The sequence below is a fragment of the Panthera pardus genome, unplaced genomic scaffold (genome assembly GCF_024362965.1).
Source record: "Panthera pardus isolate Hobbes unplaced genomic scaffold, ASM2436296v1 HiC_scaffold_26, whole genome shotgun sequence".
In the NCBI taxonomy this organism is placed as follows: Eukaryota; Metazoa; Chordata; class Mammalia; order Carnivora; family Felidae; genus Panthera; species Panthera pardus.
The window spans coordinates 32,747,938-32,759,486 of NW_026526832.1; positions in this window are offsets into that span (position 1 = coordinate 32,747,938).

Below are 11,549 nucleotides of genomic sequence, written 5' to 3' on the forward strand. Positions count from 1 at the left end.
TCTACGGTATTTTTGTTAGAGCAGCTTGAATGAACTAAGACACAGAGGCCCGGTCTGACTCTCAAACCTGTTTTCGCTCCACTTTTAGGGAGAAGGAGCCAGCCACGGTGCCCAGGCCCCAGCGGCCCACCCCAGATTCCCCCTCGTCAAAGCCTGAGAGCCAAGTTCCCTGCACCGAAGGGGCGGTGACCCTTCGAGGGGAAGGGACCGCTCATCACAGCGGGCGATGTCACCACGTGCCGCCACAAAAATACGACTATTTCGGGCACCGCAAGGTTTGCAAAGGCAAAGGCAGGAAGAGAAGCTCGGTTTAGCCGGTGTTTATTTTTGTGATTGGAGAGTGAAGGCAGTCGAGATATCCCAGGGCGTTCAGAAAGTTTCGGAAAGGGAAGTATTTGTGCTTTATCACTTGACCCAGAAACGCCAGAGGAGTGCTAATCTTTGATGGATTCTGCCTGCCTCATAGGCACACTAATAATAAAAATGAGGCAGATGGGGAGCGTTTCAACACATGACACATCAAATCCGTCTCCTGAGATGTGCCCATGCCCGTCACAGCCCTGCCCGGGTGGCTTCGAATGCCGAGCACGGGTAAGTGGGTCATCAGTGTTTGCAACCTGGCAGCAAAGAGGGGAACGTACAGTTCTCCAGGGAAGCTAGCGGCTAAGCTCCCCCCCCACCCCGGTAAGAACGTGAGCTCAGCTTTCAACAGACCGAGGTTTCATGCCTTACCAAATTTTCTCGTTTTCTTGAATATCCTTCCTCCAACTCTCGCCTCTAGGCTTAGGCAAGAGTTGTGCATTCAATAAATATTACTGGGCGTCTGCCGGGGGAGTCTGGGGACAGAAGTCAACCTTGGTGGGGCGTGGGGGGGAGGGGGGGCGGGGCGGGGATGTCAGAGGAGGCTCCTGGACGAAGTGACATCTGAACTGGGATCTGAAGGCTAGGAATTCCCCAAGATGCATGCCAGGCCTGGCGCCCAGGGTCTCCGTAGCTAGATCTTCAGTTTTCTAGATTTTTTTTTTTTTAATATTCTTTTAAAGTAAATATTCTGCAATATCTGGCGAGCTGTCGTTGGCATTGCAAAGAAATGCAACATTTATGTACTTCTCCCCAGATGGCCTGGTTGCCTAAGGAAGTTATGTGGAGATTAGAGGCAAGATGCAGGGGTGGGGGTGGTGAGAGGCAGGGAGGCATTTTGGAGGGCAGCCGTGAGGACTGCTGTTCATAGTTTTCTTGGGATATAATTCACATCCCATCAAAATGTGCCCTCTTAAAGCGTACAACGTATGGTAGATGTAGAATTTTTTTATTTTTTTTTTATTTTTTTTTTTTTCAACGTTTTTTATTTATTTTTGGGACAGAGAGAGACAGAGCATGAACGGGGGAGGGGCAGAGAGAGGGAGACACAGAATCGGAAACAGGCTCCAGGCTCCGAGCCATCAGCCCAGAGCCCGACGCGGGGCTCGAACTCACGGACCGCGAGATCGTGACCTGGCTGAAGTCGGACGCTTAACCGACTGCGCCACCCAGGCGCCCCGATGTAGAATTTTTTAAAACAAAAATATACAGGGGTGCCTGGGACGGTTGAGCGTCCGACTTCGGCTCAGGACATGATCTCGCGGTCTGTGAGTTCGAGCCCCGCGTCGGGCTCTGTGCTGATGGCTCAGAGCCTGGAGCCTCCTTTGGATTCTGTGTCTCCTCCTCTCTCTGCCACTCATGCTCTCTCTCTCTCTCTCTCTCAAAAATAAATAAACATTAAAAAAATTAAAACAAAAATATAGAAAAACAATGCTTAAATTTCTCACAATAAAAATATGCCTTTGACTCAATATTTTCAAAATGATTTCACTTTTCTAATTGCTTTACTGTCATAGTGTTTCAAAGGTGTATACAAATTAAAATTTCCCCATTTTTAGCGACGAATAAAAAACTAAAGTGCACAACTCAGCGGGTTTTGTGAAGCCACCACCACTGACTTCTCCCAGAGGATTTCCACGATCCCCACAAGAAATCCCACATCTGTTAGCAATCACTGCTCCTCCCCTGCTCCCTGGACCATCTTGTCGAAGGCAACAGTTGATTCCTCCACAGATTGGAATCAAGAGGGCCCTCTTGAAGCCCCGAGAGGACAAGCGCTTGGCTGTGGTCCTTTAGGGAGCTAGTGGCGGATGGGACAGCCCTGCAGGGACGGGAGGGTGAGGATATGGAGCAGTGCTACCTGAAGGTTCTAGGGAACCTGTTGAAATGAGGCTCTGATTCCATAGGTCGGGGGCAGGGGAGAGTCACCATTTCGACCAAGCGCCCAGGGGATGCCACGGCGGTACCCTCTTTAAGAACAAGGAGCCGGAACCACGGAGCGGCACCGAGGGGCTCTTCCCCTGGAGGTCAACGGAGAGGACAAGGGGTACAGTGGGAAGTCCTTGGATCTGAGCCTGGCTGACCTGGACCTGGGTCCGGCACCCCACCCCCACCCCACTGGTTGTGGCTTAGACAAGACACTTCGATCACAGGGACAAAGTGCCACCCAAACTGGTTTAAGCGAGAAAGTTGACGTTATTGGAAGCATAACGGGGGTCTACTTTGAAGTCTGAAACCAGTTCTCAGACAGAAATGTTGACTTGACAAAGCCAGAGGATTCCTCTTCTACGTGCAGATGGCCCCATGTGCCAGCAGCATGCGGGGACAGGAGCGGGGGGCTGGAGGGACCGGAGAGCCCAGGCTCATGACCTTAACCTGGATGGCGAAGCTGGCCGCCCAGAAGTACCTGGATGCTCTTAGAAGTCAGGAAGGAAACATCGCAGCCAGCCCCACCTGTCTTTCTTGCACACACCGTAGCTACTTAGAGCCTTGATGTCCTCGAGCTTTGACTGGGACATCTCCGATCACCTCACAGCCCGCCCCCCACCCCATCTCCAAATATCAGGAAGAAGCACCCTTTCCCTTTGCCGGAGTTTCCCAGGTCACTCTACAAACTGACCCCGTCCTTTCCAGAGTTCCGCAGACCACCTGGAGGGGCTGGCTTTGCCAAGTCCCATCTCGCTTGTGTAAGCGAGGTCACCAAGGACCTGCCCCATGGTGACCTTTTGTTTTTGTCTCTCCAGATAGCAGCTGGTAGATTTTTCCATTAAAGAAAAAAATATTTTTCATTCTAATAGATCATTGTGTTACGTAAGTCTAAGCCCTAATAGAACATTGTGTTACAAAAAGATATAGGGATATTTCAGGAAACCGAAGGACCCCAAGAGTGATTAGAACTACAAACAGGGAAGCTGTCAGAACCGTCTCTCTGGGTTTCTGGGGGTCATCGTCGGACACTTTTATCTCTTGTTCTGTGGACAACGAGCTTCCTTCCATCGCTTCTGTTTGCATATGGCAGTGTCATCACCGGCCCTTCCCATTTCAGGACCTAACAGAGGCTGAGAAGTATTTCTTTTCTTTTTCTTTTTGTAAGTTGATTTATTTATTTTGAGAGAGAGAGAGCATGCATGCGTGTGCTCAAGAGCCAGTAGGGGAGGGACAGAGACAGAGAGAGAGAGGGAGAAAGAGAGGGAGAGAGAGAGGGAGAGAGAGAGGGAGAGAGAGAATCCCAAGCAGGCTCCTCATTGCCAGTGCAGAGCCCGAAGCAGGGCTCGATCTCACAAGCAGGAGCTCATGACCTGAGTCGGAATCAAAAGTGAGACACTCAACCGACCGAGTCGCCCAGGCACCCCTGAGAAGCATCTCGGAATCCAGAAGCTAAACTTGGAGAGAGAATATCCGACTGGCCTAGCTTGGGGCGTTTGCCCATCTCTGGTTGAATTAAATGAGGTTTGTGAGACACGAGGTCACACTGGCAGGAGCACGGCTGTGAGTGGGGACAGTTCTCAGGTTACGGGGAGTATGATGGGAGGCAGGCACTCCAAAGCTTATCTAGAACCGTCTGATAGCGTATACAGAACGGATGTGCTGCTCTGTTTTAAAATGGGGATGGTAACACCTACCTCTCTGAGAAAGCGAGCTCCGTGAACAAGCACAATGTCAACTCCAAGCGGCTGTCTGGAGCCTGGTGACCGTTCTCATCAGGGAGATACTGACCCTGCGACGTGGACCGTGGGCTCCTCGATGCCCTAAGTTGAGGGGAGGAGAAGAAGGGGGACCCTGCAGCTTTGCGGGGTGGTGGGGGGAGGCACCCAGTGCAGGGCAACTCCATGCTCCCCTGGCTGGAGGCGGCACCCAGCCCGAGTCAAGTTCAAGGTTGTGGCAACTCCATACCCACCCCCTTGGAGAGGCACCAGGCAATTCGTAGGTTGTCCCTAGAGCACTAACTGTCTTAGCTTCTCAGCAATGAGATGGGCTCCACAGAAGCCCGGACCAGTATAAATAGGCCTCTTGATTTCTCTGCCTTCACGCGAAGGAGAAAGAACAGCAGAACTGGGGAAGAAGGACATTCCAGAAATGCCACAGAGAGACCTCAAAAAGAGCACTGCGCTGTGTCTACTAAAGGAAGCACTTCATGAGAGAGAAATGAGCCGCAGGAAGAGACCGAGGGTTCTCAGGCCAGCCTAGATGAGGGTAGAGATTCCTTGTGAGCCCTGGGAACAAGGGCAGGGGACCACAGCCCGATCTCGGGCCGGCTCGCCTCCCCCTGCATCACGTTCTCTCTCATCTACGATGGTGGGATTTTGCCATAGCGTGGCGTTGGGACTGGACCCCTAAAATATCTGACTGCCTGAAGATCCTTGGAGGGGAGGGGTGGCCGGTATTTGGTTTTTGTTTGTTGGTTTTTGAGAGAGAGAGACAGACAGACAGAGCATGAGCGGGGGAGGGGCAGAGAGAGAGAGGGAGACACAGAATCCGAAGCAGGCTCCAGGCTCTGAGCTGTCAGCCCAGAGCCCGACATGGGGCTCAAACCCACAAACGATGCGATCATGACCTGAGCTGAGGTCAGATGCTCAGTCGACTGAGCCACCCAGGTACCCCTGGCGGTGTCAGTTTTGAACAAAACCCATTCTCAAACAAAGAGAGTGGCTATTTGCTTGTATCAAGAATAAAGTTCTGCTTCTAACTGTAAACTTATTTACTCTATGGAAAACATAGAACTTTTTTAGTTCTGCAGCTGCGGGGGTGTGCACCAGGGACATCACCTTGTAAAAGAGGAAGTCCCTCCTTCTCGGGTCTCACCCTGGAGTGGGTGGTGGTCAGGTCTTCCCAAGTGATTGGCATCTCCGTGTGATCTCGTCCTGTTTGAGAAAGCAAAGGGGATGCCTCTGCAGAGAATGTTTTTCCCCCGATGTGGACAAACTACGCACACACACACAGTCCCACCACTTACTAAGTCTTTCTGAGCCACCCAGGCGTCCCAAGTCTTTTTTTAATGTTTATTTATTTTTGAGAGAGAGAGAGAGAGATTGAGAGAACGGGGAAAGGCAGAGAGAGAGGGAGACATAGAATCCGAAGCAGGCTCCAGACTGCAAGCTGTCAGCACAGAACCCAATGCGGGGCTTGAACTCACAAACTGCAAGATCATGACCTGAGCTGAAGTCGGATGCTTAAGAGACTGAACCACCCAGGTGCCCCAAGTCTTTTTTTTTAATGTGTATTTATTTTTGAGAGAGAGAGAGAGCTCATCTGGGGGAGGTGCAGAGAGAGAGGGGGACACAGGATCCAAATCAGGCTCCAGGCTCTGCGCTGACAGCAGAAAGCCTGATGTAGGGCTCGAACTCACAAATTGTGAGATCGTGACCTGAACTGAAGCCATATGCTTAACCAACTGAGCCACCAAAGTGCCCCGCCACTTACTAAGTCTTAGTGAGTTAAATTTTTTAGTTTGTTTGTCTCTTAATAATGGGCACATTGGTTTGTACCCGTTGGCGTAATTTGGGTACGAGGTTGAGGCTGGGAACAGCTGTTCCCAGTGCCACTGCTTACCTTTTTTTTTTTTTTTTTCCATCACAGAAAGCAAGGTCAGAAGTTTGGGGTTATTGTCATGAGGTCAAAGAAGGGGACCACAGCTTTGAGCGGCCCGGTGTTGCCTATTTCGGGAATGGAACTTCTGAGTCACGACCCGAATTAGACACAGGTGTTCTCAGCAGCCCAGAGAGTTGAGAGATGTGGCTGAGGGCCCGTCCTGCCGGCTTTCCTGGGTGAGGGTCCACGAGAGGAAGAGAACCCGGGATGGTCAGGACGGGGAGAAGAACACAGACACTCCTAAGAGTAGAGGTCTGAAGTGGCATCCTGGTAAAGGATAAATTGTGGCCATTCCTTGGCAAGGTCTGGTTTCAAATCCTACTCCCAGAAGCTTCCGGGATATAGGGCAGCTCACTTATCTGAATTTCATAGCCTATCAAATAGTACGAATTCACAAATTCCAAGGTCATCGTACAAATGAAAGATGGTGACTGTTATGTGTCCCCCCCCACACACACACATACAGCAGGTGCTTAAACGGTACAGGCTATTGCTGGTGTTGATTCTATCTTCCACCTCCAGACCCCCAGGCTAAGCTCTTGGAGGGCAAGGACTGATTTATTCATCTTTGAAATCCCCGAAGGCCGGGAAGGCGTGGCCATCGGCAAATCCTTGAGGATCAACCCACCAGTGGCTGGGACTCCCCCTATCATCCTAAACCTATCTTGCCATACACCCCTATGGGTGTACGTTCCCTCATACATCATGGTCTTGTATTGACCAGCAGAGTGAAAGACAGCAAGCAAGCAGCAGAACTTGAGAAAACCACAACATATTTCCGTTTGTGTCAAAGGCACCAGTAAAGAGGACAGTCCCGGGGTGGGGGGTGGGGGGTGGATAGGATTTGCAGGGAGGGGTCAGAGATGAACCCTGCGGAGGCTTTTGATTCTGATGCCTCAGACCCTGGTGCAAGGCCAGCGGGGGCTGTGGAGTTGCGGGTGCCCCGTGGCTGAGGATATAGAAGGGAAATTCACTCTCATTCGTTCATTGAGTGCTATGAGGACCTGCTATGTGGACTGGGCACTGTGGGTGCAATGGTCCAATCGTATGTGGAGAAAGGAGAGCTAATGACCAAAGTTTCTGAGGCCCTAGAAGCCAGTGCAAAATACTCCAGGCGTGCACAGGAATTAGGGAAGGGATAGCCCCTGCGGGTATCAGAAGGTCGAGTTGGAAAAGGACCAGCCAGAGGAAGAAGGGCGTTCCAAACACAGGGAACAGCATTCAAAAGACCCTGAGAGGCTGAGCTTGAACGTGGCAGTGAATGCTTACAGAAGCCCGCAGCTACAGGGGCTGGCGTTAGGGACCCCCTGCCAGATCCAGCAGGGGGTAGCCCGAGGGAGTGTCCTGGGAGCTTCCTTCCTGGGAGCTCTGGACACTCAGCCCCCGGCCAGGAAGGGGAAACCTGAAGGCAGAACTTCACCCCTGACGATTTGGTCACGGCTGGGTTTCTGCCTCTTGTTCTGGAACTTTGGGCTAATGAAGGAGGAATTTGAGCCTTTTCATTGGCAGTCCCCTTGGGAGACCTGGGCACAGACGCCCAGGACAGCAGCAGATCAGATTACGTTCCAAAGGTTAACCGCCTTAGGACAGGGCTGGCACGCCGTTCAGATCAGAGGACGCTCGGATTCAGAGTCAGCCTCCAGCAGTGGTCGGAGACACCCTCATTCCCGTGGCACCTGTCTGCCATTCCAGGCTGCAAAACACCGCCGTCCAAGAGGCCGACGCCTCCGCGGCCTAGCTTGGTGCCAGACAGAAGACAACACGCACGAGGTGTTTGCACTTGAACATGAAAGAGGAACAAGCACACACCTCTCCACCCACATCCTGTCCCCAGGGCCTGCTCTTGAACAGCAACACAGCGTGCCGGAGGGGCATCAGGAGACCTGGGTCTGGGCCCCTGTTGATCTGTGTGACCCTGGGCATGTCGCGTCCCTCCTGGAGTCTTTTCATCTGTGAGCAGCATGGTTAGGAATCCGCCTGTCTGGCTCACAGACTTATAGGTGGATAAATCCCAGACGCGATGAATACCAGTCACCTTGTGACCGCCCCCTAGAAAAGAGATGTCCACGCATCTGTCCCTAGTTCAGTATGATGGTTATTGCCATTTAACGTGGCCAAGTGGGAAAGAGCTGGTAGTTTTCTTCCCAGAGAGAAGCGGGATGTGCCCTCTCTGCTGACCCGGACGGGGACACCGACTCCAAGCCCCGCGAGCATCATCACGAGGAAGTCACAGTCGGGGCTCCGGGAAGCTCCGTGCTCCCGGCTCCTCTGTGCTCATTCAGGTAGCCAGAGAGGCCACACGAGGCCCCTGCGGCAAGGGTGGGGCTCCCTGGGGTCAAAGTCAGAGAGGAACTCAGAACCCCGGGAGGGACTTTGAACGAATGAGATTCAGCAAACATCGGTTCGGCGCCTCCAGTTCTCACCAGGCACGGGGCCGCTGCCTTCTGTGCATTAAATAATCCGTGTGACAAGCCTGGCTGAGGCAGCAGCGTTACTTCCATCTTGTGACGCTTGGGTCCACATCGCTTGGGTGTCGTCTGAAACGTCACCTCCTCCTGACGCCTTCCCGGGTTCCTTCTCTCACACAGCGCCTGGATCTTTCACGTAGCAACATTGGGATTGCACACTGCTTTGTGCTGCTGTCCCTAATGTCCGCCTGGACCGTAAGCACAGGGGCCCCGTCTCTTCTGTCACCGCCGTCTTCAGGGTGCTCTGGAGACATTCAGGAAAACACTGTTGGACAGAGTGTGGGAATACACACAGGCAGTAGGGACTCAACCACGCGTTGCCTGCCTTCCTTATTTTCCTCTTCGTCATTTTTCACCACGTTTCTTTCTGGATCCGAGAGGAGACGTGATATTTCAGGGGGGATTTTGCAATAAGACCCCAAAGTTCCCACAATCGTACTCGTCTTGAAACCACGGAACACCTGGCTGCGGGGTGTGACGGTGGCCTCGGCAAATCCCGGGACCCTCAATCATCTCTTCCCGTCTCGTGAGTTACACTGTCTCCGGAGCCCTGCAGGTGCTCAAGGATTTCGTCGAGGCTGTGGAGTAAGCCTGTTAAGCTTGTTGCTTACCCGTGTGACGCACACGCAGAGGGAGTCTGTCCCTGCCCTGGCCGAGAAGCCTGTTTTGTCTATACAAACATCTGATGACGAGAATAGGGGTCAGCCAGAGCTCAGAGCATGCTGTCACTACCGTCATTAGTGTGCATTAATGTTCATTGCACCTGCTGGAAACGCCTTCTTCCCCCTCTTCTCTTCCAACCCCAGTCCTGGGAGTCATCAGAGATAAGTAGGCAAGCCTCTCACCCTGCTGCCGGCACGTAGTAGGTGCTTGGTAATTACTTCCTCCCTTCCTTTGCCCGTTTGCCAAGGGTGGACCCCGGCCCGCGTCCCCAGGTACGTCCCCTTCTCAGATTCCCCCACCACTTACCCCTTCCCCTTGCAATTGGCCAGTAAGCCAGCAAACTGAACTGGGACATTTCTCCTCTGCACCTGTTGGTCTTCAAATCTAGTCTGTGAGTGAGCTCCTTGAAGACAAGGACTCAGCCTAATGTGTCATAGTCTTACCATTCTTGTGCCTTAACAACGCTGGTCTCGGTCCTGGCCTTGCGTGTGGTAGACGCTCCGTAAATCAGGCCTCAGAGCCTTTATAGGCCAAGGCGTGATGGATGTAGAACAGGCTAGGAAAGCGAGTTGGCATAAACTGTGAATCAGCTCTTCCTCCTTCGGGTTCTGAATTGGGTTCTGCGACCCTGTCATTATAATGCCCAATCCCCCTTCCAAGGGGCAGCCCGTACCCAGCAGGATTCATAGCGTGTTAGCACTGGAGCTTGACCACGGTGGGAAGATCCACAGCATACAAACAAAAAGCTGAATTAGGAAGCGATGAGGATCGAAGCAGGGGGGCAGAATTCTGTCCAAGGGGTTAGCATGGAGTCAAAACACGTGTGAAAGCCAGAACATCAAGAGTCAGGCCCTCTCTGAGGTATAGACCAGATAGACAAGGAGAGGCCAGCAGGAGCAGAGACGGCGGCAGAGAGACTCGTGACCCTGCAGCACCTCTTTCCTGGTGGGGCCCTGGGGCCTGGGGCTCAGCCCAGTTTGATGGCTTAGAGTCTAAGGACACCCACGCGGGCCTCCGCGGCTTCCCTTGGCTCACTGGTATCCAGACAAAAAGGGAACCAAGCCGTGGACGGACAGAAGTTCCTGTTTCCCATTTCATGAAAACTGTGAATCTCTGTCACATTCTGGGCTCAGGCTGTGTCCGGGGCCCAGCCCCTGGCCCCCGGCCAACTTGCAAAATTCCATTTCAGTTTGGAGTTTGAAATCTGTCATGCGTCGACATTTTGGCCAAACGGCTTAAGAGCGCTGTTGTCCGGAATCCCCTGAGTCTGCATTTTGTACAACTGCTCCCTCTTCATAAGGTGTAGCCCCCGTGTTCAGCGAGAGAGGCTAAATACACAAGAATCTTCAAACCAGAAATTGGCCGAGTTCTCCCGGAGCGCTTCTGTCCTGGGAGGGCAGGGGCGAGGCTGTTGACACAGGAACTTATTCATTAACCTCATTCAGAGGCTACAAATTGGTTCTTTATTCACGACAGGGAACACGGCTTAATGAGCTCTTTTTTTTTTTTGTTTTTCAAATCAGATACACAAATAAGCTGATAACAATTTTCAGAATATATAAAACAAGGATCTTCGGTTACGGGAGCAAAGGCTGTAGCTTCTGAGTTCCTGCCTTACTGAGGAAATGGATTTGAAATGCCAGGAGGGAAACGTTCATGTCTATTTTAGATTTCCGGTGAGGTCCTATTTCCTTTGGATTCTGTATAAACAAAGAAAGAACAGTTGTTGGTTTGGTTATTTCAGATAACCCATGTCTTTCAAGTAAATGGAGTCTGTCTAAATGGAGATCTAATAAATGACTAAACTTTTCCAAAATAGAACTCCTCAGCTAATAATGAGGATAACAGCAGAGCCCATTTTATCAGGCAATTACCATGTTACAGGCACTTACTAAGCAATTAGCATACCCTAGAAACACTGTTGACTGGCTATATCCACTTCGCCCAGAAATTCCATTCCTCAAAGTCTATTGCAAAGAAATAAAATCACCTATGCAGCAAAGGTGTGTGTGTGTGTGTGTGTGTGTGTGTGCACGTGTGCGTGTTACAGCATTGCTCATTGTGGCAAAACCAGAAATGAGGCGAATATCCATAACTATGGAAACAGGTGAATAAAAAATATTATTTTCGAATCATGAACTATTATGCCGCCCTTCAAGTCAGAGCTTTACCGAATGACCAGAATGGATTTGCGGAAATTGTCATTGAGCGAGAGAAGGAAAATGTATAAAATCGTGTGTCATAGGGTTTCTTCTTCACAAGGACTAAAAGCCTTTTGTATGATTATATAAATTCAGTGAAGTGTAAATATCGCTATGCTTTTCGTACTGTAGTATCATGGAGGAAAATACAGATCGTACGTTCTAGGGTGTCCTGTGGTTATGTGGGATGTGCGCTTGGCCCAGGTTGAGCAAAAGCTGTGATGTGAGGAGAGCAGCCTGGAGGGCGAGGGAGGAATCAGACGAAGGA